This window comes from Elephantulus edwardii, unplaced genomic scaffold, assembly GCF_000299155.1.
Source record: "Elephantulus edwardii isolate Elephantulus edwardi_28Jun2011 unplaced genomic scaffold, EleEdw1.0 scaffold00057, whole genome shotgun sequence".
Lineage (NCBI taxonomy): Eukaryota > Metazoa > Chordata > Mammalia > Macroscelidea > Macroscelididae > Elephantulus > Elephantulus edwardii.
The window spans coordinates 3,547,734-3,558,588 of NW_006399807.1; positions in this window are offsets into that span (position 1 = coordinate 3,547,734).

Below are 10,855 nucleotides of genomic sequence, written 5' to 3' on the forward strand. Positions count from 1 at the left end.
TTAAAATAAAACAAAACAAAACAAAAAAGTACTTTCAAATTTTTCATCCTATTGAAACAAAGCTCTAGACCTCCATGTATTTATGAAAGTACAAGAACCATGAGCACAGAGGTCAAGGAAATCAAGGAGGGCAATGTTTTGGATTATGCTTTTCAGAACAACAGCTTCAGATCATTAGGACAATTATGAGAAACGAGCATTCATGCATACCCTTCTGGTGTGACTAGGACAGCTGATTTGAGTCAATTCTGACACGTGGAGACCCTGTGTAAGTCAGTAAAGAACTGTGTTCCATAGGGTTTTCAATAATTATATTTTTAGAATTAGATTACCATATTTTCCCCCAGGGGGGGTAACTTGAGTCTGAAACCTGCAACAACCAAGTTTGCTAAACATTTGCACTCTAAACTTACTTGAAAATCTAGAAGAGCAGTGGATTTAAAGATACCTTTATTTTTCACAAGTTTTCCCAGTGACCATGTGCAATCAAAGGCCAAGAACTATCGACTTAGCATAATAAGACTAGGGTATAAAAATCTAAGAATCTAATGAGAAAATCAAACTCTAGCGTTTCTATTCTGGCCCATCAATGATACTCAAAGACTTGTGATTGCATCATTTTCCAAAGAGGAAAAAAAAAATCCAAAGAAAGCAACCACAGCTTTGCAAAACCCAGTTGATTATGTAACATTATTTTAAAGTTATTTTAATAAGCTATAAGCAACACAGAGGAAATACTCTCCCTCTTGGTCTACTCTCGAGGGCACTCTGATGATGTAGTACGGACTGAGTTGTGGTGCTAATTTAAAGGCAGTGCATCTCCAATGATTCAAATCCACCAGCAGATCCACTGGAGAAAGGCAATCTCCTCGTGTGATTTACAATCTCAGAAACCCAATAGAAGGTCAAGTATGATTTGGTTCTGACTGGATGCCAGTGAGTAATAAGTAATTTACTCTCATAAAAAAGAGAATTTGAGATGCCTGAAATTATACATCTTGTTTCTACTGCTGTCTTCTTAACAGAAAATTGTAGAGGTATGACTGTATAATTCTATTCACATCCTTTCCCTTAGTCAGCTAAGGGGTGCTTTCATCTTCATTGGTATATAAGAGTGGGATGGCAAAAGCTGCAATGTAGTCCAGTGTTTTCAAATTCAATCTCCTTTTCTTTGACTTGAAAAGCCCTTGCTATGTTCCCTCCCAGAGCCCAGCTCTGGCTAATGGCTGGGTATGTAAGTAAGACCAAAAAGTGCAGAGTGGTCAAAAAGGAAGAGAAAAAGAAAAGGGTCTGGGGAGAGCCTGGGGGTGGTGGAGGAATTATGAGAGAGACAGACAGAGGGGAAAGCTAGAAAAAAGGTTGAAAGGGAAGGGAGAGAAAGAAAAAGGGGTAGCAAGGAGAGAGGAACCTGAGGAAAGAGGGTGGGTGAATGAGACACCCAGCAGCTGTTTGGAATAGATTGCGTGCACCATCCATTCTGAGTGGACTCTTTCCTGTGTTCGTCAGCCGTCTGCAATGCGGTGATTAATCATTCATGTCAGAATCCCTAATCCTATTCAATGGAAAACAAATGCCATGGCACCCAGCCCTTTGCTTATCCAATGCACTCCTCATGCTTGCCTGGGAGGCCATGTAGGGCAAAGATGGTTTACTGGGGATCCTCAGTGCAAATTCTGGGCAGCTTCAAATATTGGAGATGCCTTTTGATCTCAAGGGTCTTCTCGCCTTTTATGGGGGGGGGGTGGGAGGGAAGCTCACTAGTGAAAAAGGTCAAGTTATGCTAGTTAAGCAAAGAATAAACATCTATTTAATTCTTTTTTAAAGAGAAAAGTAGCCACAGTTATTTATCAAGCTGCTTCCTCCAAGGCACATGAAGCAGCTCACTCCAGTTACTTCATCAGTCTCCTGACATCCTTCTGTGGCAGAGGTTAGCTCTGTTGTCTCACTTGGCGAATTCTTTCCAAGGTTGTGCAATCTTTTCTCTGGCCTATTTTAGTCTTCTGACTTAATTTTTTTTTTTTTTTTTGCTTTGTTTTTCCTTCATCCATATAAGGTTTACATAGAAAGATACAGTCAAGAGAAGGAGATTGAAATAAAGTATGTTGAAATAGACTCCCTTGGAAGTAGCCATTTATCCTAAGGAAATGATTTTGTCTTGAATAGAGGTTAAAGTGGACAAACTCCAGAATCTGAAAGACTAAATTTCTCATCCGAGCTCTTCACTTACACAACTGTATAATCCAAAGGCCTATGACTTTATGTCCAAAAGCATGAATTTTCCTACATGTCAAAGTTAGAATATTGGTGAAATATAAATGAACTATGTAAGCAGTGTGAAATATAATTGTTGTTGTTGTTATGTGCCGCCGAGTCACTTGCGACTCATAGCGACCCTATGTATAACAGCCCTAAACCCTGCTCTGTCCTGTGCCAATCTTACCACCTCTGACACATCCATCCCGATTACCCCAGTCACTGAATCAATCCACCTCATAGAGGGTCTTCCCCTCCTGCGCTGTCCCTCCACTCTGCCCAGCATGATGTCCCTCTCCAAAGACCTGTCTCTCCTTACAACATGTCCAAAGTATGTCAGGCGAAGCCCCAGAATCCTTGCCTCCAAGGAGCAGCCTGGTTTAACCCTATCTAGGATGAATCTCTTTGTTTCCTTAGCAGTCCATGGTACATTCAGTACTCTTTTCCAGCACCACAGCTCAAAGGCGTCAATTCTCCTTCTATCCTCCCTAGTGTGAAATATAATAAGCATTCAATAAATGTAAAGGAGCTGTGGTGGCCAAGAGGGTAGAGAATTGAAGTTCCAGTTCAAAGGTGAAGGGCTTGAACTCACCAGCTGCTCCATAAAAGAAAGATAGACTATCTCCTCCTGTGAGAATTAGAGCCTCTGGAAACCTGCTGGAGGCTCAGGAATGAGTCAGTTCCAACTTACCTACAATAAATTTGAAGGGTTTTTTTCCAAGAAATATTGGTTATTTAGCCAGTAGAGGATAATTGTGGTTTAATGATAGATTTTACTGATGAAAAAAGCCTGTAATTGTAAGATCAGTGCTATTCTTCTCTAAAATGAAAGATTGCAACAAAACAAAAGGTCAAGCAAGTAAATGGACATAATTAAAAGGGCTCTTTTGCAGAATTTAAGACAAGGAAAAGGCCCAAGTGGGAAGACCACTTAGCACAGTGCTAATGTTAAAAATGAATGTGCACTTAGATAGCTGGGAAGAAGGGTACAATAAGTATGCCAGTTAAAGGCATAGAATAGGGAAACAGTTCCTAGTACCAGCTAGGATGTCATGAAAGATCATTAATGTGTTGCTCAACTGGATAGCTTTTAATTCAAACTCAGAAAGAGATTCTGGATGAAAGAGAATCTAGATTTCAGAATAGCCTTTCTTACAGCATCATGGTGTTTTCCATTTGTGAAGAAGCAGCAGTTTTGATGACATAGAACTGTCAAGTCAGGAGGAAAAGAAACCATTGATGACTGGGCTGAATTGTTGGATGAATACAATACTCAAGGTCACTTCTACCTATATTTTCCAAGACTGTATGCCATTCAGTTAGTTAAAATTAGGTTACTTGGCACATGATCCTATCACCTGACGCAGAATAGGCCTTCAACAAAATCCAATACCATTTTCTGATTGAAACAGCAAAATAGAGATGTTGTTGGTGTTGTTATGTGCCATTGAGTTGCCTGCAACTCATAGTGACCCTATGTATAACAGCCCTAAACCCTACTCTGTCCTGTGCCAATCTCACTGTCTCTGACACACCTACCCCCAATACCCCACTCACTGAACTGATCCATTTCATCAAGGGCCTTCCTCTCCTGCGCTGTCCCTCCACCCTCCCAAGCATGATATCCTTCTCCAAGGACTGGTCCCTCCTTGCAAAATGTCCAAAGTATGTCAGATGATGCTTCATAATCCTTACCTCCAAAGAGAAGCCTGGTTTAACCCTCTCCAGGAAAAACCTGTTTGTTTTCCTAGCAGTCCATGGTATATTCAATACTCTTCTCCAACACCACAACTCAAAGGCATCAATTATCCTTCTATCCTCCCTAGTCATTGTCCAGCTCTCTGACTCATAGCAAGTGATTGCAAAGACGGCCTGTATCAAGCGCACCTTAGTTTCCAGAGTGACATTATTGCTCTTCAGTACCTTGGAGAGGTCTCTGACAGCTGACTTTCCCATTGTAATATGTCTTAACTTTTTGGCTGCCAGTGCCAAGAATGCTGATGTGGAACTAAGCAAACTAAAGCTGTTAAAAATCTCAAACTCTTCACCATTCATCTTGATGCTGCCAATTGGCCCAGTGCTGAGAATCTGTTTTTTTGATATTGAGCCTCAATCCATATTGGAGGTTGCAGCAAGCACTTCAGGTCCTCCTCAGATTCAGCAAGCAGATTTGTGTCATCTACATAATACAGGCAGTTGATGAATGTTTCTCCAATCCTGATGCCACACTTCCCCTCATAAAGCCCAGCCTCCTGGATAATCAGCTCTGCATACAGGTTGAAAACGTATGGAGACAGGACACATCTCTGGCATACACCTTTCCCAATTTTGAACCATGCATTGTTTCCTTGCTCTGTTCTGGCGACTGCCTCCTGTCCCAAGTATAGGTTTCACATTAGCATGATCAAGTGTTCTGGGATACCCATTCTTCTCAGAATCAGCCACAGTTTGTTATGATCCACACAGTCAAATGCCTTTGCATAGTCAATGAAACACAGATATACATTTCTGTATACATTCCTCTGGTACTCCATGCTTTCAGCCAACATCCATCTAACATTAGCTACAGTATATCCCTAGTACCATGACTCCTTCTAAACCCAGCCCGTACTTCTGGTAGTTCTCTGTTGATGTGTTTGTTCCAGTCATATTTGGATAATCTTCAGCAGAATCTTGCTTGCATGTGGTATCATTGTTATTGTTTGATAATTTTCACACTGTTGGATCACCTTTCTTTAGAATGGGAACAAATATTGATCTCTTTCAGTCAGCTGGCCAAGTGGTTGTCAAGAGAAAACAAGATGGAAGTTAATTTATTCAACAAAGTAAAATATGTGTGTGTAAAACTAAGAGCCAACATCATTCCAAATGGAGAAAGACTACAGGAATCAGAGAAAATGCCCACTTTCACCACTCCCATTAAATATTGTATTGGAAGTACTTACTTGAGAAATATGACAATAGAAGAAAATAAAAGGTATCAAGATCAGTAAAGAGGTGGTAAAACTGTCACTATATGCAGATGATATGATAGTGTACACAGAAAACCCCAAGAACTCAACAAAAACCCCATTAAACTTAGTAGACCCAATTTAATAGTGACAAGATACAAGATTAATATACAAAAATCAGTAACTCTACAGTAACAAAGACAACACAGGAGGGAAAAAAACCCTAAGAAACAAATACCAATTATTAAAGTTGTTGTGCTATTTGCCATCAAGTCACCTGTGACTCATAGGAATGCTCTGTAGGTTAGCTCTAAACCCCACCCTATTCTGAGCCAGTCTTATTGTCTTCAACACACCTAGCCCCATCATCGCAGTTATTGTCTCAATCCATCTCATCCAGAGTCTTCCTCTTCCACAGTGTCCCTCCACTCCTCCAAGCATGATATCCTTGTCCTAACAACATGTCCCAAGTATGTAAGACAAAACTTTAAAATCCTTACCTTCAAGGAGCAGCTTAGTTTTGCCCTCTCCAGGACATACCTGCTTGTTCTCCTAGTAGTCCAAGGCATGTTCAGTGCTCTTTTACAGCATCACAACTCAAAAGCATCGATTCTTATTTTGGCTTTCTTAGTCATTATCCTTCTCTCGGGTGCATAACAAGTAATTGCAAAGACCATGGCCTAGACAAGGTGCGCCTTGACCTCCACACAGACATCATTGCTCTTCAGCACTTTTGACAGGTCCCTGACAGTGGCGTTCCTCAGAGAAGTTTTTCTTTTGATTCCTTGACTATGAAGCCAAGCAAGCTGAAATTGTTAACAATCTCAATTCTTTCTCCATCTGTTATGGTGCAGCCAATTGACCTAGTGGTGAAAATCCTTGTCTTCTTGATGTTGAGCTTCAATCCACACTAAAGACTGCAGTCCTTAAACTTCTTCAGCAAATATTAGATCATTCTCAGTTTCAGCAACCAATTTTTTTTTTCCTGCGTAACACACATTGTTGATGAGTCTTCCTCCAATGCTGGTGCCATATTCCTTTTCATAAAGTCCAACCTCCCAAATGATATTTTCTACATATAGATTGAAGAAGTATGGAGACAGGATTATCTCTGACACACTTCTTTTCTGATTTTGAACCATATAGTATTTCCTTGCTCTGTTCTGAGGACGGCTTCTGAGTCCCAGTATAGGTTTCACATCAGCACAATCAAGTGTTCTGAGATTCCCATTCTCCTCAAGATTAGCCACAGTTTTTTGTAATACACACAGTAAAATGCCTTTGCATAGTCAATGAAACACAGATAGACAGTATTCTGGTACTTTTGCCTTCAGCCAATATCCATTTGATGCTGGCAATAATGTCTCTGGTGCCATGGACTCTTCTAAACCTGGCCTGTATTTCTAGTAGTTATCTGTCAGTGTAGTATTCTAGCCATTTTTAAAATAATTTTCATCAGGATGTTGCTTGTGTGTGATATTAGAAATATCATTCAAAAATTTCCACAAATCATATTCCTTTTTCAAAGAGTTTGGAAAAAAAGATATTTGGCAAGTTTATTTGGGAAAGAAAGGCCTTGAGTAAGCAAAGCACTTCTGAAAACCAAAAATGAAGTAGTAGGCATAACACTCCCTGATCTCAGAACCTACTACGCAGCTGTAATAACTGGGAGAGCATGTTATTGGTACAATGAGTGACACATAGTCCAATGGAACAGAATTGAGAATCCATAAATTAACCCATTTACCTATGGTCAACTGATATTTGACAAAGGGAAAAAAAACCTATCAAATTGGGAAACAACAACCTCTTCAATAAATGATACTGGTAAATCTGGACTGCTGCTTGCAGAAAGCTAAAGCAGAATCCACATTTCACACCATACTGAAAATTTAGCTTAAGGTGGATCATAGATCTAGGGGTAAATCCCCAAACCATGAAGGCCATAAGGGACAAAATGGGGCCAAATATAGAAGGTCTACCTTATGATGTAAACAGAGTGGCAAATACAGCCAGAAATTCACAATCAGGAGAGGATAACATAAAAGTATGGGAGATTCTAAAGATTAAGTACCTGAGTACATAAAAAACTTCACCCAATAGGGTGAAAAGAAAACCTATTGCCTGTGGGGAAAAAACCAATTGAATAAAATAATTTAAAAAAAGGGCCCAAAACAAAAAGTTAAAAAAAAACAAAAAAAGGGAAAAAAAAACCCTAATAACCCAATTACAAAATGGGCAAAATACATGGAAAGTCTTATCACAGTGGAAGACATTCGGATGACCAACAGACACATAAAGAAATGCTCAAAATCACCGGTAATCAGAGAGATTAAAATCAAAGCCACAATGAGATACCACCTCACCCCAGTAGCAGTGGCAAAATTTAACAGGAAAGCAAGCAATAAATGCTGGAGAGGATGTAAAAATTTTGGAATGCTTCTACACTGTTGGTGAGATTGTAAAATCATACAACCTCTCTGGAAGGCAGTTTGACGTTTTCTCAAAAAGCTGACCATAGAAATTCCTTGTAACCAAGTTATTCCCTGCTAGGAGTATGTTGTTGTTGTTGATTGCTGTTGAGTCAAGCACGACATAATGACTCTATGAACAAAAGACCTAATGCCTTTTCATAATTATCGTCATTTCTCCAAGTTCATAGAGTTGCCAGAGGCATGTGATTTAGGAAGTGAATGCCACTCCTGCTTCCAAACCTATTTTACAATTTGGAGCTCCACCAAACACTGTCCATATTGGGAAACCATTATGGTATTTGAAACCTCAATGGCCCAAGGTTCAGCATCACAGCAAATGCAGGTTACTTCATACAGCACACTGACAAGGAGTGATGTACAAGATGTAAGAATGTTTCTCCAGATATAACAGCACTAGTTTCATTTAGCAGTGGTTAAGTGTTGTCAAGACTAATATGACTCATATTGACACAAAAGACCAGAACTCTATTCTATGATTAACATCATTCTTGTATATTTATAGAGTTTATAGAGTTTCCAGAGGCATCTATTTTAAGAAGTGGATGCCACTTCTTCTTCCCAACCTGAATCAATCTGGAAGCTCTTTCAAACATTGTACATAATTGGTAACAATTATGGTATATTTGACATGACTATGGTATAGCGTTCAGCATCACAGATACTCCAAATTGTTCAGTACAGCAAATAGACAAATGATTGCTGTGTTACTTGAAGAATATTCAGAAATTAAAACTAAGGCAAAAACAGAGATTTGTATAACAATGTTCATAGCAGCATTATTCACAATAGCAAGAACATGGAAATAAGCTGAATATCCATCAGCAAATGGATGGATTGAGAAATGGTGGTACATTCACAAAAGAGAATACTATGCAGCAATCAGGAACAGCTACATTGGAAAATGTTACATAACATTATGCTGGGTGAACTAATTCAGTGTTGTAAGGACAAATATTGCATAAGACCATTATTGTTAAAAATAGAAAGATAACTAGTAAGATGTGTATGAAAGTCCAAGTGGGGAAGGGGAGTGAGCCAGAGGCTGAAGGTTAGTAAGGAGTAAAGAATTAGATTCTTTGTGTATGCTGTCTGTGATTTGATTCTAACTCTGTACTTTTATGTGATGTTAGAACTGTTTGTGTATATGTATATTTAAGTATATACAATAAAAATGTATATATGCATGTGTATGCATTTCTGTGTGTTGATATAGATGCAAAATCAGTGGCTATAACATTGAATGTGACTCAGAAAGAACTCATGTGGCTCAGATTAGAGTCATATTCCACTCGATTTTTTAAATGACTAGCTTCTTTGTATAGTTAGTTCTCTAGGTAGGCCTTTTCATTCCAGATGCCTCTGGATGCATTTGAATCTGCAACCTTTCGATTAGAAGCTAAACAAGTTGGGGACTACTTAACAACTTATTATCAATAGATTGTTATATAAATATAAACACAATAAACACATTCTTCCTCTGTTTTCATCCATATTTGTTTTTTGTTTCTTTTCTAGTTAGGTAAATTCTAGTCTTTCCCAGGTCCCTTCCTTAGCAGCCTAAAGAGAATCTAGGTGGTGAATTTATTCTTCTCAGAAGTGCAGTTTATCATTGCTGGGTGCTCTCTAAATCCACTTTTAATTCACTCTTGTGTCTCAGCAGGCGTGGCTACATGCCTCAAATGTCCTCCCACAGAAGAATGAACAAAGGAAACAGGCGGAGCCCTGATGGTGCAGGGACTCGGTCCCTGATTGCTAGGCTGTTTCCTCTAGCTGGTGAAGATGCTGGAAATCAGCTCTAAGTAACTCCGAGCCATTTTAATTTTCCTCCAATATTCCTGAAGGAATTTAATCTCACAATATAGAATCAGTGGAATTTCATCTCAATCTTCTTTTGTAGGGTAAAATATTGCTATGCCTATGCACACATTTATATCCCATGAAAATTTAAAATGGCAAATTAGAAAGCTCAGAAAAAACAGAGAATTGGTGAATTGTAGTGTATTGTACAATTTAGTTTTGGTATTTAATTTGTCCAAGCTATGTTTCCATGCCACTTCTATTAGTCTGTACTACTGTTGTGACTTGTGTGTTGTGATGATGCTGGAGAAACTATGCCACTGGTATATTTTAAATACCAACAGAGTTACCATGTTGGACAAGTTTCAGTGCAGCTTCCAAATTAAGAGAGACTCTGAAGAAAATTGTAGAGATTTATTTCTGAAAATTAGCTAGTGAAAATTGTATGGATCATACAAGGAAGTGGTCTGAGATAGTATTAGAAAAGGAGTCCTCTAAAGACCACCACAAAGGACTTAAATATACCTAGTATTATGAAGATGGCACAGGCTGGACAATATTTTTTCTGTTATACATGGAGTCACTTTGAGCTATAGTTGATTCGACAACAAGTAGCAACAGGTTCTCATGATCACACTTTTCCCAGCGCTACTTATTACTTTTAGTCTACTTTTCTGTTGTATTTCATGCCAGTGATGTCAAATTCACATGTTTTATGCTTGGTAATATTCTTTCAAGGAGATAGATAAACATGGATTTGGATGAATTTTCACGCACTCTTCTATGTGATTTTCTTCAGCTAGAAGTGTTTATAATTATAGCATTCTGCTTTGTGCTGGTTTCTGCATAGAGACCAGATGAAAAGTTAGTTAACATTATCTGCAGTGATTTCCTTGTTCATTGTTCATTGTGTGGGAAGCAAATGTTTATCACTGTACCTGTTCCAGTTATTTTTATTATGATAATATGGATTCATTTCATATTACTCCAAAGTTATTTAGTCACAACTATGTTATTTAGGAGTGCTACTAGTGTTATGGTCATTGTACCAAAAATAACTGGCTGACACAGAACATCAAGAAACGATAAATGAGCAAAAGGCAATGGTGATGAAGGAGGAAGTGCAGGCTGCTCTGAAATGAAAAACTTGGCAAAAAATAAAGTCACAGGAATTGATGGAATATCAATTAACATATTTCAGCAAACAGACGCTGCCCTGTATGTGCTCACCAAGTTGTGCCAAGAAAACTGGAGGACAACTACTTGGCCAAGTGACTTAAAGATATCCATATTTAGTCCCATTAAAACAAAAAGGTGAGCCAGCAGAGTGTGGAAATTATCAAACAATATCACTAATAC